At 45.1% G+C, this 17,557-nt stretch overlaps 1 protein-coding gene across 6 annotated transcripts in view; it reads left to right on the top strand.

Annotated features, from left to right (window-relative positions):
* Positions 1 to 7,518: 7,518 nt before the first annotated feature.
* The window catches only part of ARNTL (aryl hydrocarbon receptor nuclear translocator like), a 97,093-nt gene continuing 87,054 nt past the window's right edge, over positions 7,519 to 17,557 (top strand). For 5 of the 6 annotated variants that reach the window (XM_032488985.1, XM_032488989.1, XM_032488988.1 and 2 more), the window contains exon 1: positions 7,521 to 7,662. The gene's annotated coding sequence lies outside the window, so the exon portion shown is untranslated. Of the gene's footprint in view, positions 7,663 to 17,557 lie in introns of all 6 variants that reach the window. The other variant, XM_032488984.1, reaches the window with a different exon arrangement.

The following is a 17,557-nucleotide window of genomic DNA, read 5'->3' as shown; positions in this document are numbered from 1 at the left end:
CTATATGCTAGAGGGACTATTCTAAGTGTGGGAAATACAGCAGTAAAAATATCCCTCCCCTCACAGATCTTGTTGAGTAGAACATAGAACACATAAATGAATACATAACAAATTGTCAGGTAGTAAAAAGTGTTTTGAAGAAAAGCCAAGAAGGGTAAACGGGTGGAGAGTGACAGGATCGGGTGAACCGAGGAGGCTGCTGTTTTACAAAGGGTGATCTGGGGAGTTTTCTCTGATGGGGCGTGATAATTGAAGGGAGTGATTGACTCCTATATGTGTCTATGGAAGGAGATATCTTGTGTGTATCCATGGAAGAAGAATAGCCCACTTTTACCTCTCTGTTGTTTTTTATTCACTTGTTGAAACAATATCTGATTTTGTAAATATGCAACTATTTTGATAGCTATCTATGGGAGATATCTGTGGGAGATATAAGGGAATCCTACAGGTGTGGTGTCTGCCTCACAGAGTTTATGGGAAGACAAGAAATTACAAGTGTAATGATGCTTTGAGAGAGGAAGTCTAGGGTGCTTTTTATGCCTTGGAGGTCAGGGAAGGCTTCCCTGAGGAAGTGACCTTTAAGCCGAGAAGCAGGTGTGAACCAGATTAACGTGGACAGAGGCACTGAGAGTGAGGGAAATTTACAAGCAAAAGAGCCAGTGTACAACCTTGTTTTGCTGATGACTTTCACCTTGTGTCCCTTATCCAACCTCCCAAGGGCTAAGAAGTAACATCATTTGATCATATTTCCTTACCTCTCTCTGACAGTTGTACAAATGCACCAAGAAACGATTTAACAAATAGATAAATAAAGGAAAAGACACAGCACAGGGGGCAAAAAGAATAACAAAACAACCAAACCTAGATAACTCTACTGGTATTCAAGACTTGGATATCTTTATTTACAGTAAGTTTTAATGTTAATCAATCCTTTTGATAGCTGGAGTGCCCTTTGAAACATAGGATTGCAGTAATAAATTTTTCAAAGACCACTTATCAAGCTATAGTTATTTCCTGCTTTACTTTTAATTGGACTGCATATAAATTTTCTTGTGTCTTTAACATAAGATTTATGACAGAGAGAAGTAGCCACAGGAGGAGAAAAACCCCAAAACCCTTACAAGAAAAAATATGTAAGTTTTATTCCTTGTCAATACCAACGGATTCTTTGAAACCCGGTGCACTAATGATGTAGGGTAGGGAAGTTGAGGGCCCATTTCATAAGCCTATATTCTGCTCAAAACTGTTTATAATTGAGAAAAATTAGAAACAATGTGAGGGTTTTGCATATTGGTGTATGGTTACCCCATACAATAGAATACTCTGTAACCATTAGCCATTTTGTTGTAGCAGAAAGCTTAATGACATGGGGGAATGGTCACAGTAGATCAATTTTAAAAAGCAAGATACCAAGCAAAATTTCAGTGTGATAAAAATTAGGTCACAGTATAATAGAGTTATAAGGAAATCTTGACAAAGAAAATACATCAATATTTTAACAGGGGTTATATGTGCTTACTGAGATTATAGATTAATTTTTATTTTCTTCTTCATGTTTGTGAATTTTTTGTCACAAATAGGTATCAGTTTTATAGTCTGAGGGAAAAAAGCAATGGATGGTCTTTTTTCTTTGTTCTAGATGCTATGCCTTTTCGTTCATCTATTGATCTGTTTCTAAACCAACACCAGATTATTTAAATTACCACACTTTTGCAGTATGCTTTGATAATGTGTTAGGTCAAATTCTCCCCCAACCCATCTCCTCTTTCCTTTCTCAAAAGCATACTGCAATTTTTTTAAGTTAACACTTTTCTTTGCTTTACTAACTAGAAACTAACTTTTTTTTTTTTTAATTTGGAGCATGAATTTTAGTGCTGCTCATTCTAGCAAAGCAGAGCAAAACTTATGCCAGTTTTTTGAAGACAGTGTCTGTTTGATCTTCAGGGCTTCTGCTGAGAAGCAGTGCAGTCACTGGTGCTTTAGCTCCCTCTAGCAAACACCCCTCCACCAAATGGAAAAGCCCCTTTGACATATGAGCACCAAGATCTCTGGAATCTTGGCCATGTCTGCAAACAAGATCTAGTCTAATGCCTAATTACACGGTCTAGGACACATTCCAAATGAGGTATTACTGCTCTCCCATTCTGAGCTGCTAGGACCATCCCATTCAAAAAAGAGCCAAAGATGGTCTTTAAAAATAAAAATAGCTGAAAGAGTTACAAACACTGGTTAACCCATTAATGACAGACTTTTTAAAATTCCCATTTTTGTATACCCAGATATGTCCCCCTTGGTTAAAAAAAAAATCAAAGCACATATACACATATCAACATAATCTACTTTCAGTTGGGTCAGCTGCTAAGAGATAGCTATGATTCTTTTTCTCATTTACCCTTAAATAACAAATGTCTTCCAAAAATGGTCTGTACTCCCTGGTGCCCCATTGTCTTCACACTTTTCTGTCCCTGATTTCCCCATATCCTATGGTACATCTTCTGGCTCTAGAAGCAGTTTTAGTAAAAACAGCTTTCTTACAGTTAGATTTCTTTGTTGTTCTAACCCAAACCGTTTGCTCAAGTGTAAGTTTCCCTTATCTTGCTTCTACACCTGTCTGTTGAGACTTTCCTCGGGAGTTTTCCAAACCTGGATTTTCACTTTCTTGCTTCTTCTTTTGCTTTTATTACTCTGTATTTTCTCCTATTCTGATTCTTCTTTTACTTCAGTAGCCACTTTTGGGGACTCTTCATCAACCCATGCCCCTCACTTTGAGAGCCTCTCCTCTGTGTGTGTGTGTGTGGGGGGGGTGTATGTGTCTCAGGGGTTGAGAGCACCCATGAAGGACCATGTACCAATGGGGAGGAGGGTAAAGAGTGACAGAAAAATCATCAGGCAGACAGACAGAGAAAAGACCAGTCCAAAGGCCACAAGACCCCAGAGATAGGAGGAGATGGGAACTTCTTCATGCCTACTGTGCCCCAGTTCTAGTCCTCTGTGAGGATTTGCTGTGTTTCTTACTCTAGGGTTCCATGAGATACCTTCATCTTCTCCCAAGAAATCTCCCCCTTTGGGGTTAAGTTAGTTGAAGAGGCTTCTGTTTCTTGCATTCCCTAAGTCTGAGACGACATCCCTACCTCCGAGGCATAGTCCTGAGTATTCTCCTTCTCTCTACATGAAGCCCCAGTAAATTGGAAATTAAAAAAAATAATGCTCACCACCTTGAATTAATGACTCCTGAACCTATATCTCTAAAAATATGAAGTTTCTGCGGCGGGTATATCTCAGTGGTAGAGTGTATGCTTAGCATGCACAGGGTCCTAGGTTCAATCCCCAGTACCTCTGTTAAAAAAAATTAAATAAGTAAGTAAATCAATAAACCTAATTACCTCCCCCTCAAGAAACACACACAAATTTAAAAAACAACAACAAAAAATGAAGTTTCTTGTTTTCCAAAGGAATTGTCCAAAAGAGGTGATTGATTTACTGAAGTAGTTAAGCATGTAAGCTCTGGGGTCAGACTATCTAGCCTGAGGTCTCAGGACCTCTCTGCACTTCAGTTCCCCCATCCGTAAAATGGGACTAATAGAAGTACCTACCTTATAGGGATTTGTGAAAACTAAATGAGGTAATGCATATAAAGCTCTTCGAATAGTGCTCGACTCATTGTAAACCTGCAACCAATATTGTTGTTGTTATTACTATTATTTATAGCAACACATTCCTGCTTGGTTTTCTACAAGAACTTTAACATGTCCATCTCAGGGCTTCTCAGTCTCCTTCTAAAGAGAGCACAGCTGCATAACTTCCTGGTCCTGTCATTGGCTTCTCCACTCAGTCCTACAGACCTGGAATCTGATCTCAGGTCTGTTGGACTTTAGAGCCTGTGCTTATTCCATTAGACTAGCAGTTCCCAAATTTGACCGTATCTCAGATCCCAAAGATACTGAATCAAATTCTCCCAGATTGGGACTTGGAAATCTGTATTTTCAAAAACTCTTCAGTTAATTCTAACAAACCTGATCATTGGATCAGAGTTTGGGGAACTACTGTGGATTACACTAGTTTATCCTCACTAACTGTATCTGTAAAATGGGCACAGTAAATATCTATTTCATAGAATTGTAAACCTAATATATATTGAGTCTTTACTGTGTGCCAGGCACTGTGCCAAGGGCTTTCTACCTATATTCTCACTTAACTCTCACAACAGTCCTGTGAAGTAGATATTAGGTTATCTCTATATTACGATGAGGAAACTGAGGTACAAAAGAGGCTAAGTTACTTGATAAAGGTCATCCATCTAGCAAATGTGGAGAGCCAGCATATCGACTACTGGGATTAATGTAAAGATTATATTAGATAATGTATTTAAAGAACCTGGCACACAGTAGGTGCTCAGTAAAAGTTCTCTTCCCTTCCTTTTATCCAAAGGATACTATTCAAGTCCAGCAAATTTTATTTTATTTTTAACTTGTGCCCATTGTTTTGTTTTGTTTTTTAATTTAAACTCCTTTATGGTAGTATAATTTCTTACAGTAAACTATACATATTTCAGATGTACAATTTGATGGCTTTTGAGGGATGTATGCATCTATGAAACTACCACCACAATAAAAGTCCAGCAAATTTTAGATTGAGGACAATATTGTGATCTCAATAGTGGCCAGAGAACTGAAAATTTGGTATTCTGGAAGGCGGAAATAAAAGGAAGTCAGGTACCTGAGGAAGATGGAGGTGTTTGGGACCTCCAACAGAGAGAAACACAAGGGAAAACATAACACATGTGGAAGAACAGGCACACGTGAGGACGAACAGTAGCTTGGCCACCGAGGATAGGAAAAGGCAGGGTGCTAAAATTTAAAAGAGGAAAACCAAAGTATGAGGGTAGAACTACAGCGTCTCAGAGAGGCAGAGTCCTGAAAGATACCTATTCCAACCCACTCCCACCGTGTGGTCATCCGGTTCTTACTTGGACACCCTCTGTGACAAGAAACTCAATCTACCAAGGCAGAAGAGGCTCTAGTTGTTAGAAAATTCTTCAAATTGAGTCATTCTGGAACTTCTACCCACAGGTCCCCCTTCTATCCCTTGGGGCCCTGAAGAATAAGTCTAATTTCTCTTCTATTTGACAGCTCTTCAAATACATGAAGACAGTTACCTTGTACCCCTGGGGCAAAAACCTTACGCTTCCTTTAATCTTTTCTCCTGCGACATATTTCCTAACCTCATTACATCCTGGTCCCTCTCCTGTGCATGTAGATGGTTTCTTTTTGCCAAGCCTTCATTGGAGACAGAATTCCACGTGTATCATGACCAGCACTAGGCAGCATTGTAACCTCATCTTGTTTTACATGTCAGACTTCTGTCGATGTAGCCTAAATCAGCATTCATTTATTCTGGCAGCCACACTTCACTGAGGACTCAGATTGAGTCACCTAAGACCCTGTAGTGTTGTTTCACATGCATCTGCTAAGATACCTCTGCCCCTAGCCTGCCTTTCAGCAGTTGATTTCCTAGGACAGGACCCCCACATTTATCTCTGTTAGAGTCAGCCCATTGCTCCAACATTGCACTTGGCTTGTATTGTGTAATAGTGTCTTTTTCCCTCTTGGTCTTTTATTACCTGAAAATTTGGTGTACATCCTCTGCGTTTTCATTCAGAGCATTTATAAAAGTCCTAAAGTCTGGTGTGCAGAGAGCCTTCTGCCATCCTGATGATAACTGGTGTGGTCTGAAGGTTTTGAAGTCTAATGAACCTGGTTTGACTTGTGGCCTTGGGCAAGCTGTTTAAACTCTGAGTTTCAGTTTCCTTATCTGTAAAAAGGGATTGTGAGGATTAAGGGGGAAGATGCAGGGAAGGCACTTAGCATCTAGCAGATGTTGCACAAATGTTGATTCTCTCCACCCTTCCTTCAGCTCAACATGGATTCATTAATCAGCATCTTTAGGTTATGGTTACTTAACAGGTTATTCGTCCAATTAATTACACTAGAATCCAGGAGTCTATTTCTTCATCTTGTCCACAATATCTTGTCAAGTACATTGCTAAAATCCCATTGTATAGCATAGTCTCCTCATGAAATCAGAACGAAGACAAAGTAAACAGCAATCAGATTCCACCATCATGTAAACTGAGGAAAAGTAGTAAGCTACCAATGAAGTTGGTTAACCTTGAAAACTGTCAACATTCAAACCACAAGCACATTTTGGGCACCCCTACGTTCCTGGCAATGTACTGGGAACGGGAAGAATTTTACAATGTTTAAAATGCAGTGCCTGTGTTTAAGGAACAAGGCTAGAATTCTAGAGTCATGGAAGCTAGTCTGGGTCACAGGATTGAGTGAAGTGATTTAGATCCATATGTTCATATATCCAGTTAAGAAACAAACATGTTAGGAGTTAGGTCCCGCCCCCACCCCTCTCCTTTAGTTAGGTGCTAAAGGGGAGAGGGCGAGTATAACAAAAAAGATACTGTCCTGGTATTAGGAGAGTTTAACACCTAACAGGGTTGGGAGTTCTTCGTACTAAAGATCCTCTGCTAAGGGTCTTAAAACAGATTCTACGTTCTCTCAGTACTCAAGTTGTATTTTGTTATGAAATGTTTATTTTCTGTAACTATTTGTTTTCTTCCGTCTCACTCCCTGGACAGCTTTTCTACGGTGACCAGAGCCACTGGGACGTAGTCTGACACACAGTAGGTGGTCAAAACGCGGCCACTGAAAGGAAACGCAATGAAATCGCTCCAGGCTTGAGTTTTTTTCTTTTGAACAACGAGAATGACAGCTCCAATGTGACGCTTGGAGGTCAGGACCAACGAAAAGAACGTAAGAATGAACACTAGAACGGAAAAGCCTTCTAGAAATACTAAGTATTCAAGCTCTCTTTTTGGACTTTGGCAAACCAACATGTTTTGGGAAGGGTCTGGCACACTGTGTTCCTAAAATTGGTTTGCTAGATGGAGTTGGAGGGAGGCGAGTGAGGAAATGCTGCTTTAGTCAGGATGCCCCGAGTGAAAAGGGGGAGGGAGGAGGAGTAAGAGCCGTGAGCCAGACGCAAGCCAGGAACCTAGAGAAGAGGGACATCCCAGGAAACTGCGAGGAGTGCGGCGTCTGCACCCGCAGTGGCCAAGGCGAGCGGGAGACCTGAAGGGAAAGAGAGAGGGCAGGGGCGAGGAAATCCAGGGAAAGCGCGCGGATTGGTCCTCGCCTTGGGGCGTGCGCTTCTGTGCGCCAAGCGATTGGTGGCGGGAAAGTAGCAGGTAAACCGGCCCCCGCCGCCTCGTCATTGGTCAGCGGCCTCTCTAGCTGCCACACAAATGGCCAGCCGGCCGCCGAGCCGCGCGCGGATTGGCCGGGGTCGGCCGCCGCGACCGGCTCCCTTCGGGCGCTCGGATTGGCTAGCGGGAAGAGGCAGGTATCCGGGCTCCGCGGCTCCTCCATTGGTGGGCGGGGAAGGGGGGTTGGGCACAGCGATTGGTGGGCGGGGGGCCGGGCCTGGGCCGGCGGGGAGCGGATTGGTCGGAAAGTAGGTTAGTGGTGCGACATTTAGGGAAGGCAGAAAGTAGGTCAGGGACGGAGGTGCCTGTTTACCCGCGCCGGACTCACCGCCGCCGCCGCCGCGGGATCCGAGTGGGGGCGCGGGCGCGGGCGCTCCCGGCGAGCCACGGTGAGTGTCGGGCTGGCCGTGGCCAGCGGAGCGGCCGCGGGCACCCCGTCGGGGCCGTTATCACCCTAGCAGGCGCAGCACCTCCGCCGCCGCCCGGGGCGCAGCCCGGCCGCCGGGGAGCCCTGCCCGACGTGCCCGCTGCCGGCCTTAAAGGGCCCGTGCCCACTCCCTGCCCCCACCCGGGCTGCGGAGAGGCTGCACCCCTTAAAGGCGCCGCGCCCGTCCGCCCCCATCCTCCCTCGCTGGGGCTGGCACTGCGGGGTAGAGCGGGCAGAGGTGCCGCAGGCGCCCTAAAAGGGGCTGGGAAAGAGTCCACGGGAATACCCATCTCCCCTCCGCGGGCATCGCTACCTGACGGGGGGTAGGTGGGAGCAGCCAGCTGCCTCTTAAAGGGACAGCCCCGCCCTTTGGGAGCAGTGACTTGGCTGAGGGCGAATCCTAGGACGTATCACCAGGAGGTGCGGGGACTCCCAAGGGGACCACCCTTGACGGTTGCGTCCCAAGGGCGTTGGGCGAGAGATGCCTCTTCTGTCCTTCCTCCCCTTCTCCTCCACTTCCCTTTCGGGAGCCTGCGGGGCTGGGTGGGGGTGGGGAGGGCGCCTCTGCCGGGCTTGGGGAGTCCGATCCCCCTCTGCCCCTTTGGCCCTGTCGCAGGGGCTAGCGTGGCACCTGGGAATCCCCTCCCAGAGATGGGGCCGACCCTGGCCTGCGAACTTTCGTCTGGCCTGCGCCGTCTGGGTCCTGGGCAGCTCCAGGAGGATCCCCCGTGGGTCTGAGAGCAGGTGCTTTATGGCGCAGGGATGTCGCCCGGCGCCCAGGTGTGGGCCCGCCGCCGGCCTTGGAGTCTAGGAGACCCGCGGAGGGCGCCGCGAGGCTCGCTGTAGCCGCGGGTTTGACAGATGTCAAAGAAAAATGTTCCCGCTCGCGATTGCCGGGCGTTGACAGCCAAAATAGCTCTCGTTTGCTTTGAGGAAGAAGTGGAAGACTAGAAATTAATGCCGACCTTGCGGGGCTCGAGTCGGTCACCCGGGGGTCGTGGGAGCGGGTGTGGGGCGCACGCAGGTGCCCGAGGGCAGGCGCAGAGAAAGGAAGGGCTGCCGTGGACGTCCCTGGACGTTGGCGTCTCTTGTCAAGTTTGTGCTGGCTGGTGGGGGACCAGGGGCTGACCCGCCTTCTCCCCACATTCCCCAACCCTTTCCCCCTCCCCCGCCTCGGCCCCTTCCTAGTCACCTAGCGTTGTTTTGGCACTTTCGCTCTTGCGGTCTGCTCTCCCTGCTTACGTAGCTACTCCCGGCAAGGAATTATTAGCCAAGTTTTATCACCCAGCTGCCAGAAATAAGATTCGAAGAAGCATTTCTTGACTGTACGGGTGTTTCCAGTATCTTCCTTTAAAAAAGAAAATCCATAGAAGCTGCCTATTATATACATCTAGTTTCCCACAACGCTTGCTTGTCATTTGTCCTTCTGACATCTGCTGCTGTTCCCCCCTTTAATCTATTTTTATATGACAACTATTATTTTAATTCTTCTGGTCCCATTGATATCAGGATCTATCAATTTGGGTTGGTGGAGTTTTTAATTAATGTACTGGTTGAATCATGAGCTTAAAATAATCGTTTCTGCTCCTGAGCAGTTTTGAATAATCTCATGCTCTCTGTTCTTGCAAGACTTAAAAAAGAAAAAAAAAAATCTGCTGTTAAATTTGATTCCCGTGTCAATGAAACTACGAAATATTTTTTTAAACACAAAATTGAATCTTTCACTCCATGCTCTGTTATTGGGTTCACTTTACTGATGAGTCTCTCACTTTGTTGTTTGTATTTAGAACACTTTAAAATTTCCTGGGCAGGATCTGAAATTGCCTGTATCATCTAAAGCTGGATCTGTAGAAGCCTTTTTGGTCTTGATTGTAGATGTAGCCAGTGAATAATGATAATGTTAAAACTCTAGTTAAATTTGTACCTTATTCCAGCCCCTAAAGTTTAGAAAGAGGGAGAGAGAAGGGAGCAGGTGTGGTGGAGGAGCATTAGCCTGAGAGTTAGAATATCCTGGTTCTCGCCCAGACTTGGGCTTTCATGGATGTGCCACTTGGGACAAGTCACTGAGCCTTTCTGGGTTCTACTTGCCTCAGATGGAAAGCAAGGCAGTTGAACCAGGTGATCTCAGAGGTTCCTTCTGCTCTAAAGTTCTGTGCACCTCTAAATATTTAATACATCTGAATTCAGGTTGGTATTTACCTGCTGGAACTTCCAGAATATCTGAGCTGAAATCCTATTTTCGTAGGAAACTTAAACAGATCAACAGATGGTGTTTTAAAGAATCCATTTCAAATGATTTATAAAAATGATGACTACTTGGGAGTTTGCTGTTTGCAGAAGAGGTCTGCCTACCACAAGGAGGCAAACCTCCTATTTATCCCTCCACATCAACAATCTCTATGCAGTTTATGTACTAAATGGTGGGCAAGCATTGTGGAAAGACTTGTTAACAGAATGCATAAGAATATGAAAAAACTAGATGTTCAGTATCTCTCTGGTATAAGGGTTGCCTTCCTTCTATGAGCTTTCTTCTATTTGTGATTCCATTCCATGGTGGTTGGAGAAAGTCAAATATTAAAGGAACAGCTTCCAGCCCATATGATATTACATTCACAGCCGGTGATTTTAATTAACATGGTAGCACTTGCAGGGAAATAAAACATCCTTTCTAGATCTTGAGGTTTAGTTAGGAGCCCAGAAACACAGCTGTGAAACCCTTCTCTTCAGTCTTGTCTCTCTTCAATGCCACTTCATCACAATACCTGGACTTGCCCCAAACTCCCACCCTGATTTTTCTCCTCCCTTTCTCTCTAAACAAGACCTGCTCTGACTTAAGCTCCCTCAGCATCTCTTCCTTCCTGTTCAAATGTCTTGTCTTTTTCCCCCATGTCTCCTCCTCTCCTCCCAGTTCAGAAAAAGCAAGTGGATTTCTCCCCTGATCCCTCTTCTTGGACCCTCACTTTGGGCAGGAGCCTGGTCCCTGGGAGCAGAACCTGGCACTGGGGTTGGGTGCGGTGGCCTTGGACAAGTGCTGGACTCCATTGACTGCAGGCTCCTCCTCTGTGGTGCAGTGACAGGTGCCTGCCTTGTGGAGTCCCTGTCAGAATCAGGGGAGATGATGCCTGTAAAGTGCTCGGCATACAGGAAGCCCTCCCTCAGTGTTTACTGCCATTCTCACCCCCGCCCCCCAGCTGCCACGATCCTGTCCCTGGAATATCCTTCATGCTGTTTGCCCCCTCAGCCTCCTCACCAACCCCAGAAAAGCCCTTGTCTTGACTGGGAAGGGAAGGGTGGAAGGGGAAGAAACAGGCCTGCTGGGGGCTGCTGTGCAGTTGGCAGCTTTCCTGTGTCTGCACGTGGTGCCTCTGGGTCCCTACATCTCCTCCCCTCCCTGCCCGGCAATGTCTCCCAGGGCTGTGAATGCTCACCTGCTCCACTCTCTCATCTGCTCCCTCCTTAGCTCCTGCCCTCTGGCTTCTCTCTCTACCACCCTTCTTCATACTTCTTCTCAAAGATCTCCCAGAACTTTAAGTCTTCAATTGCAGGGGCCCCTTTCTTAGTCCTAAATCGTTGTTCTTGGCCCCTTTATAGTTTTTATGTGCCTGTCTTTCCTGCCTTGAAATCCCCTCCTCCCTCAGCCTTTAGGTCACATCGCTTTCATGGTTTTCCTCCTGCACACCCTCAAGGGAGTGTCTGTCCTAGCCTCCACTCTTCACACTGTTCTTCTCTGCTTGGGGTCCTCTTTCCAGTCCTGATGTCCCTCTCCTGCTTCAGCTGCTAGCAGGTCCATTGTAGACATTAATGGTAGCCTGTTGCCAGCATCTGTGACCTTGGAGTTACAGATTACAAACTGCTTGCAAGCATGGTCTCATTTCATCCTCATGACACAAGTACCCCTTCACCATCAGGCTGTCTTGATAGGGACTTTGGTTGGGTGGTTAAAAGCGCAGGTCTTGGAGCCAGATTTCACATCCTAACTGTTCCTTATAAGCTTTATGACTTGTGGTCAAGTTGCTTTGCTCTCTCAGTCTTGGTGTCCTCATCAGTAAGACTGGGATCCCTCTAGTCCTTAGCTCAGAGTGTTGTGTGGATTCATTGTGTTCAAGAATTAAAAATCCATGAAGCTCTTCATGACACATAGTAAGCATTCAGTGGATGTTAGCCACCCTTCTTACTGCTCCTTCTCACCTCTCCACGCCCAGCCCACCTGGCCACCAGTCCTCAATGTGTGCACAGGACTGGCCAGTCAGGCTGAAGAGCTGTTTGCTCCCTGGACCAGCCCATCACCTGTTCTATGCCCGAACCTCTTCAGGTCCAAATCCTACTCTTAGTTAAGACCCAGGTCAAATGCTTGGTCCTCCTGGAGCTATTTGTTTTTCTTCCTCCCCACCCTGGGCAGCAGTGTCCCCCAGCCCTTGATCTGGCTCTGGTTATTTTAGATACTGCTGTATCCCACACCGTGTTGGGCTGTCTCTGGGAATATCTCACCTACTGGCTCCAGGCCACGCACTTTGGGAGGAGTTCATCCTGGCTTTTCCAAATCACAAGCAGAGGGAGCCTTCAGGGTATGCTTGTTCAATCCCAATTAATGGTCTGGAGGAGGAGGAGATGGGGTGGGATAGACACTCAGGGACTAAGCCTGCAGAAGGAAGGGGGATACACCTTTGGAGAGGTAGGGGCATGAGAAGAGGTTTGCACTAGGGGCACATGTGGATGTGGCCACGAGTAGTTAGGTCTGTGTGGAAGGAGGGTTTGAGTTGGGGACCTAAAGTCAGGGAGATGAGATTGGATGAGCTTTAGTCATCTCTGCTTCAGGAGGACATGGAGTGCTGGCATATGATGGGAGATGACTTTTACATTAGTACATGCTGTCCTTTTAAATAGCATAAACTCATGTTTATCCAGTCTGGTTAAAGAGGGAGATGGATGGCCTGTCTGATTTAATATTCTGGTTAATACTCTACCCATTGGATTTTGTACATATGCTGAGTAAAACATTCACAAGTATTTATGCCTTCGACTACTGTTTGAAATGTGTGACCTGGTCAAATTAGTTAGCTTCCTTGAGCCTGATTCACCTCATTCGTAAAATAGGAATAATGATGATAATGGTAATAGCCGCTGACATCTACTGGACATTCTCTAAGTGCCAGCAACTATGTTAGTCACCTTACGTTTATTAACTTGTTTAATCCTTGTACCCCATGAGGTAGGTGGAATGATTATCCTTATTTTATAAGTGAGGTGGCTCTGTGAACTGCCCAGCTGGTATAGGGTGAGGCCGGACCTGTGCACAGGGGGCATCCAGAGTCTGCTCTCCAGGCATCACGGTAGGCGCCTGCTGGGAGGAACCACTGGATTCGATAGAGTTTGAAGCACCTGGCACCTTGTCAGGAACCAAGCAGTCCTGTGGTGTTTGGTAACCAGTCTTACTGTTGACAAACATGGTGTGTGTCTCCTTTTAAGGAGGACTGAAATCTTTTTTTTTTTTTTAGAGGTGGGGAGGTAATTAGGTTTATTTATTTATGTATGTATTTATTTTAATGGAGGTACTGGGGATTGAACCCAGGACCTTGTGCATGCTAGGTGCACACTCTACCACTGAGCTACACCCTGCCTCCATCCTGCCTTTCTGCATCGTTACTGTGACATGGGCCTCCTGTGGCTCAGCCGACCCCTCCCCAGGCAGCTCTTTGTGTGAGATGAACCTCCCAACAGAACTCATCACCCACTGCCCCTGTGTCATAACCATCTGCAGAGCGCCTCCCTGGGGAGGAGACCTTTTCTAAAGTCTCTCACCGTCTTCCTCCTCTCCCCAGCTCCTTACCCAAAGAGAGGTATCTACAGCCTTGGATGTGTGTGTGTGTATGCGTGTGTGTGTGTGTGTGTGTGTGTGTGTGTGTGTGTGTATTTTTAATGCCAGTTGTTCCCCAAATACATTTAGGATAGTATGGGAAACATTGTTTTATGTCAAGAACCTGTTACATAAAAATGTGTTATATAATGTTCAAATATATACTGCACAGTGAAATTAGATACCACTTTTTTTCCAAAGAATAAAAAGATAGTAAACACAAGCTATACTGAAGATAATTAATCTCAGATTTGAAAGGCATGGAAAGAGTCATTGTTTTGAACCTCTGTTCGCCTTCTTGAGAGCTCCAAGTGTAGGCTGTATGGGAAGTTGACCCGAATCTGTCATGGAGTGCTGCTGTGAAATACTCTGGAAGTTGTCTTTTTTTTAGGGAGCTCACTTCCCTCTTGCTCATCTCTTGCTCATGTCTAAGCAGAGGGAAGAGGCTCTTTTTGTCTCCCCGCCCCTCCTACTTAGGCCATCCTGATCATCTACCCAGTTTTCTGCTCTACCTTCTACTTCTGTCAATTCCTTCCCACACGATGTGGCCAACATTGTCTTCCAAGAACAGCCCTGCTGCCAGTGGCCTGTGGTTGGCACCCCTGCGTCCAGTCCTCCAGAGTCTGACCCTGTTCCCCCTACCAGCCCCATTTCCAGACCGAGCCCAGCACCTGGGGTTCAGTTCTGCTGTGTCTGCCTGCCCAGCCCAGGCCACCCCACCCCATACTCTCTTTTGCTGTCTGTCTTCACTCAGGTCTCTCCCTTGATCAGAGAGGTGTCTGTTCTTGGCCTCGGCCTGCCTGAATCTCACTTCTGTGTGAAGCCTCCTCTGATGATATTTGCCTCCTTTGCTCTCTTTCTCTATTTTTTTTTTTAACTTTTGATTGCCAGCCATTCATTGGAAGCATTGGTACATCATAATTAGTAAATGATCATAACAATTCCAGTCAGGATGGCCAGTTCTCTCCTTTTTTAATTGTTTCATGAATAATTATCTTGTCCTCACTTCCCACTCTCTAACTCTACTCATTTACTCATTCAGTGAAGTTTATTGGGTGCCTACCATGTGCACAGCAGTGTTCCAGGCACTGAAGACACAGTGGTAAACAAAACAGCCCCAGTGGGAGAAGACAGACCAGAAACAGTTAAGCATGGTAACTCCTGGTAGTGATAGATGCTAGGAAAGCAACCACAGAGAGTAAAACAGTAGTGATGATGAAGAAGGTTGCTTTAGCTAGGTCCTCGGGGAAGCCTCTCTGAAGAGGTGACATTTGAGCTCAGCTGTGGGAAGATGTGGGGGAGAATATCCCAGGAGGAGGGAATAATTGGTGCAAAAGCCCTGAGGTTAGAAGTAGCTTGACTGTTTTTGAGGAGAATAAAGGCCAGTGTAGCTGGATTATGAGTTCCTTGAGTATAGCTATTTATCCTCCTTGTCACCCTTAGTCCAGTGCTAAAAGGCCCTGTAAATACTTGCATTCTAAACTGGTGCATTTGCCCTTGGTTATATTTTGTATAAACAGCTCAAAAGGCTTTTAATAAAACATTATATTGCATATAAACAAATCAAGGGTTTGAAGGGTTTTCTCATAAATATACTCTTAGCATGTATCACTATTGCTGTTTTAATTATGTTTAGTGCAGAGCTTCAGACCTCAGAATTCTGTTTTACATGCACAGCCATCTTAAAAACAGGTTTTGTTCCAAAAGTTCATTTGTAAGGCAGTTGATGGAAACTTGGGATACATTTTTCTATAGAAAAAAATGGACTAAATGGTGGTTTGGTTCCCAGCAAGCCCACAAAAGCCATTTAGGGCAGACTTTAGCTGAAACCATACTGTTTAGTACTAAAGCGTTATCAGCGTTAATTAAGCCTTCTGAAGCTAGACCCCCTCATCTGTATAGTATTATAGGTCATTTACTATTAGCATTAAAGGGATGCATTTACCTTAGTGACTTCTACTATTTTTCCAGTCTGACAAAGAAGTTTATAAAAGGGATTTTTACCTTTGTGCCTTTAAGATTTCACTTCATGTGTTGTAAATGAGGCAGTGACGTGGAGAGTGGGGAAACCCCTGGACTAGGAGCTGGAAAAGGCCTGGGCTCCAGTCTTGGCCCAGCCACTGACTTGCTACGTGACTTTGAGTAAGTTGCCCTTGTTGAACTTTGATTTCTCAGGTCCTTCTTGGCTATAAAATCCTCTTTTCTCAGCATAACAGGAAAACGTGCATATATTTCATTAGTCAAACCTGCCCTCCAATGGCTACCTCCATTTTTTTTTTTTTTTGAAGAAGTAGGTGGCACACAAATAACTCAAGAAGTTCCCATGTGTGGTGCTCAACAGTTATACCTCCAGTATGAACGGTGATTTTGATCTGCTATCTCTCTTGATGAATTAAAAGAGATTTTGTCCTAGAACTTTTGGTCCGGATAAGATTCCTGTGTTCTTGGCCAACTTATCTTCCACATAATTATGTAAATCGTTTTTTCTTTTTAACTCTTAGGGATATAAATGGTGACTCTGGTTTGCTGCTTTTGAAATACACTTATAAGTGCCCTTAGGGAATGGAATGAGTTTGCAGGAGAGAGCAGAGCTAAAAGAGTGTGGGATCAAAAACAATTTTAAATGTTAAATGCAAAGCTATTTTCAGTATCCTGCTAGAAGAAAAAAAAATTTTTTTAAGGCTTCAGATGATAGAAGAGGTTTCTGCTGTAAAGGGAGAAAAGAGCCTTAGGTTTTGCAGTGGTGGAAACGACCTGATCCTGTAACTAACGACCACTCCAGCCACCTTCCTCCTTTCCCACCTCTGAGTTTTGTTTTTGGCCTCAAGAGCCACATTTGCCATTTGAGAGGTTTGATATTTAAACGATGCTAGTCTCAGAGCTCAGTTGGGACTTAGGGTGTTGGAGGCTTAGAGTTTAGCTGACTTTGGGTGCAGAGTGTTACATGGAGAACTTCCACAGTAGATTCTAGAGTGAGGGGAGCCTCAATGGGAGTGACAGTGCACTTTTAGCACTGCCTCTGTTTGATATCTTGTAAATGGTACATTCCTTTTTTTTTTTCTTTTTTCCTTACCTAAAGGCATAGGGAGGAGTTGGTGCAAGAAGTTGTTGCTCTGCGGATTTCACTTTGGAGCTAGAGGGTGGTGTTATACCTAGCCTTCCTCCTTAAATGCTGGAATATGGGCAGGAATTTTGTCTGTTTTGTTCTCTGCTGTATCCCCAGCAACTACAACGGTGTCTGCACAGAGTAGTCACTCAATAAATCATTGCTGAGTGAGTGTGTTCAGCTTGGGGAAAACCTTAACTTTTCCACCCTCTCTAACAGGACAGGTTCATGAGCTTGGTCTTGCAATGTACTTTGGATTCTAGGTTACTGTTTCCTTTTCACATCTGTGTTTTTCTTATTCTTCAAGTCATCCAGATATCAGTATCTTTTATGGATGATGAGGACTTAACCAGCCGTGGTTGTCCCTGCCCTGCTGATGTTCATCTTTATGTTATCTTTAATTGGCTCCAAAGTACAGCAAGTCAATAGCTGAGCCACAGCAACTAAAAGAAAACTTACTGCATGTTTCTTTGGGTGCAGTACTACACATTTCTTTATTCAGTCAACAAATAACTGAACGGCAATATACCAGGCACCATGCTAGACCCAGAAGAAAAGCAGAAATAGTCATTGTGGCCAAGGAACCTGCAGTTTCATTTGCAGAGAGAAGATAATCCAAGGCCAGTAATGTGTTATAGATGTTCTATAATTGCTACAGGAATCCAGAGACTAGAGAGATCTTTGTGAGTTGCTGTGGCAGGGAGGAGGCTTCATGCAAGGGATGAGATTTAATCCAGACTTTTAAGGGTGATAGAATTTAGAGTCACAGAAAAGGGTAGCACAGGTGCTTCCAGGGAATAAGTGGGTGGGAACATAGCATCATTAAAAGCACAGAGGTAGGAATGACCAGTTTGTATCCAGGGACACAGACTTGCCTAGAATGGAGGGTTCTTCATT

This window comes from Camelus ferus, chromosome 10 (assembly GCF_009834535.1).
Source record: "Camelus ferus isolate YT-003-E chromosome 10, BCGSAC_Cfer_1.0, whole genome shotgun sequence".
NCBI lineage: Eukaryota > Metazoa > Chordata > Mammalia > Artiodactyla > Camelidae > Camelus > Camelus ferus.
This window is presented reverse-complemented; position numbering and strand designations above follow the sequence as displayed.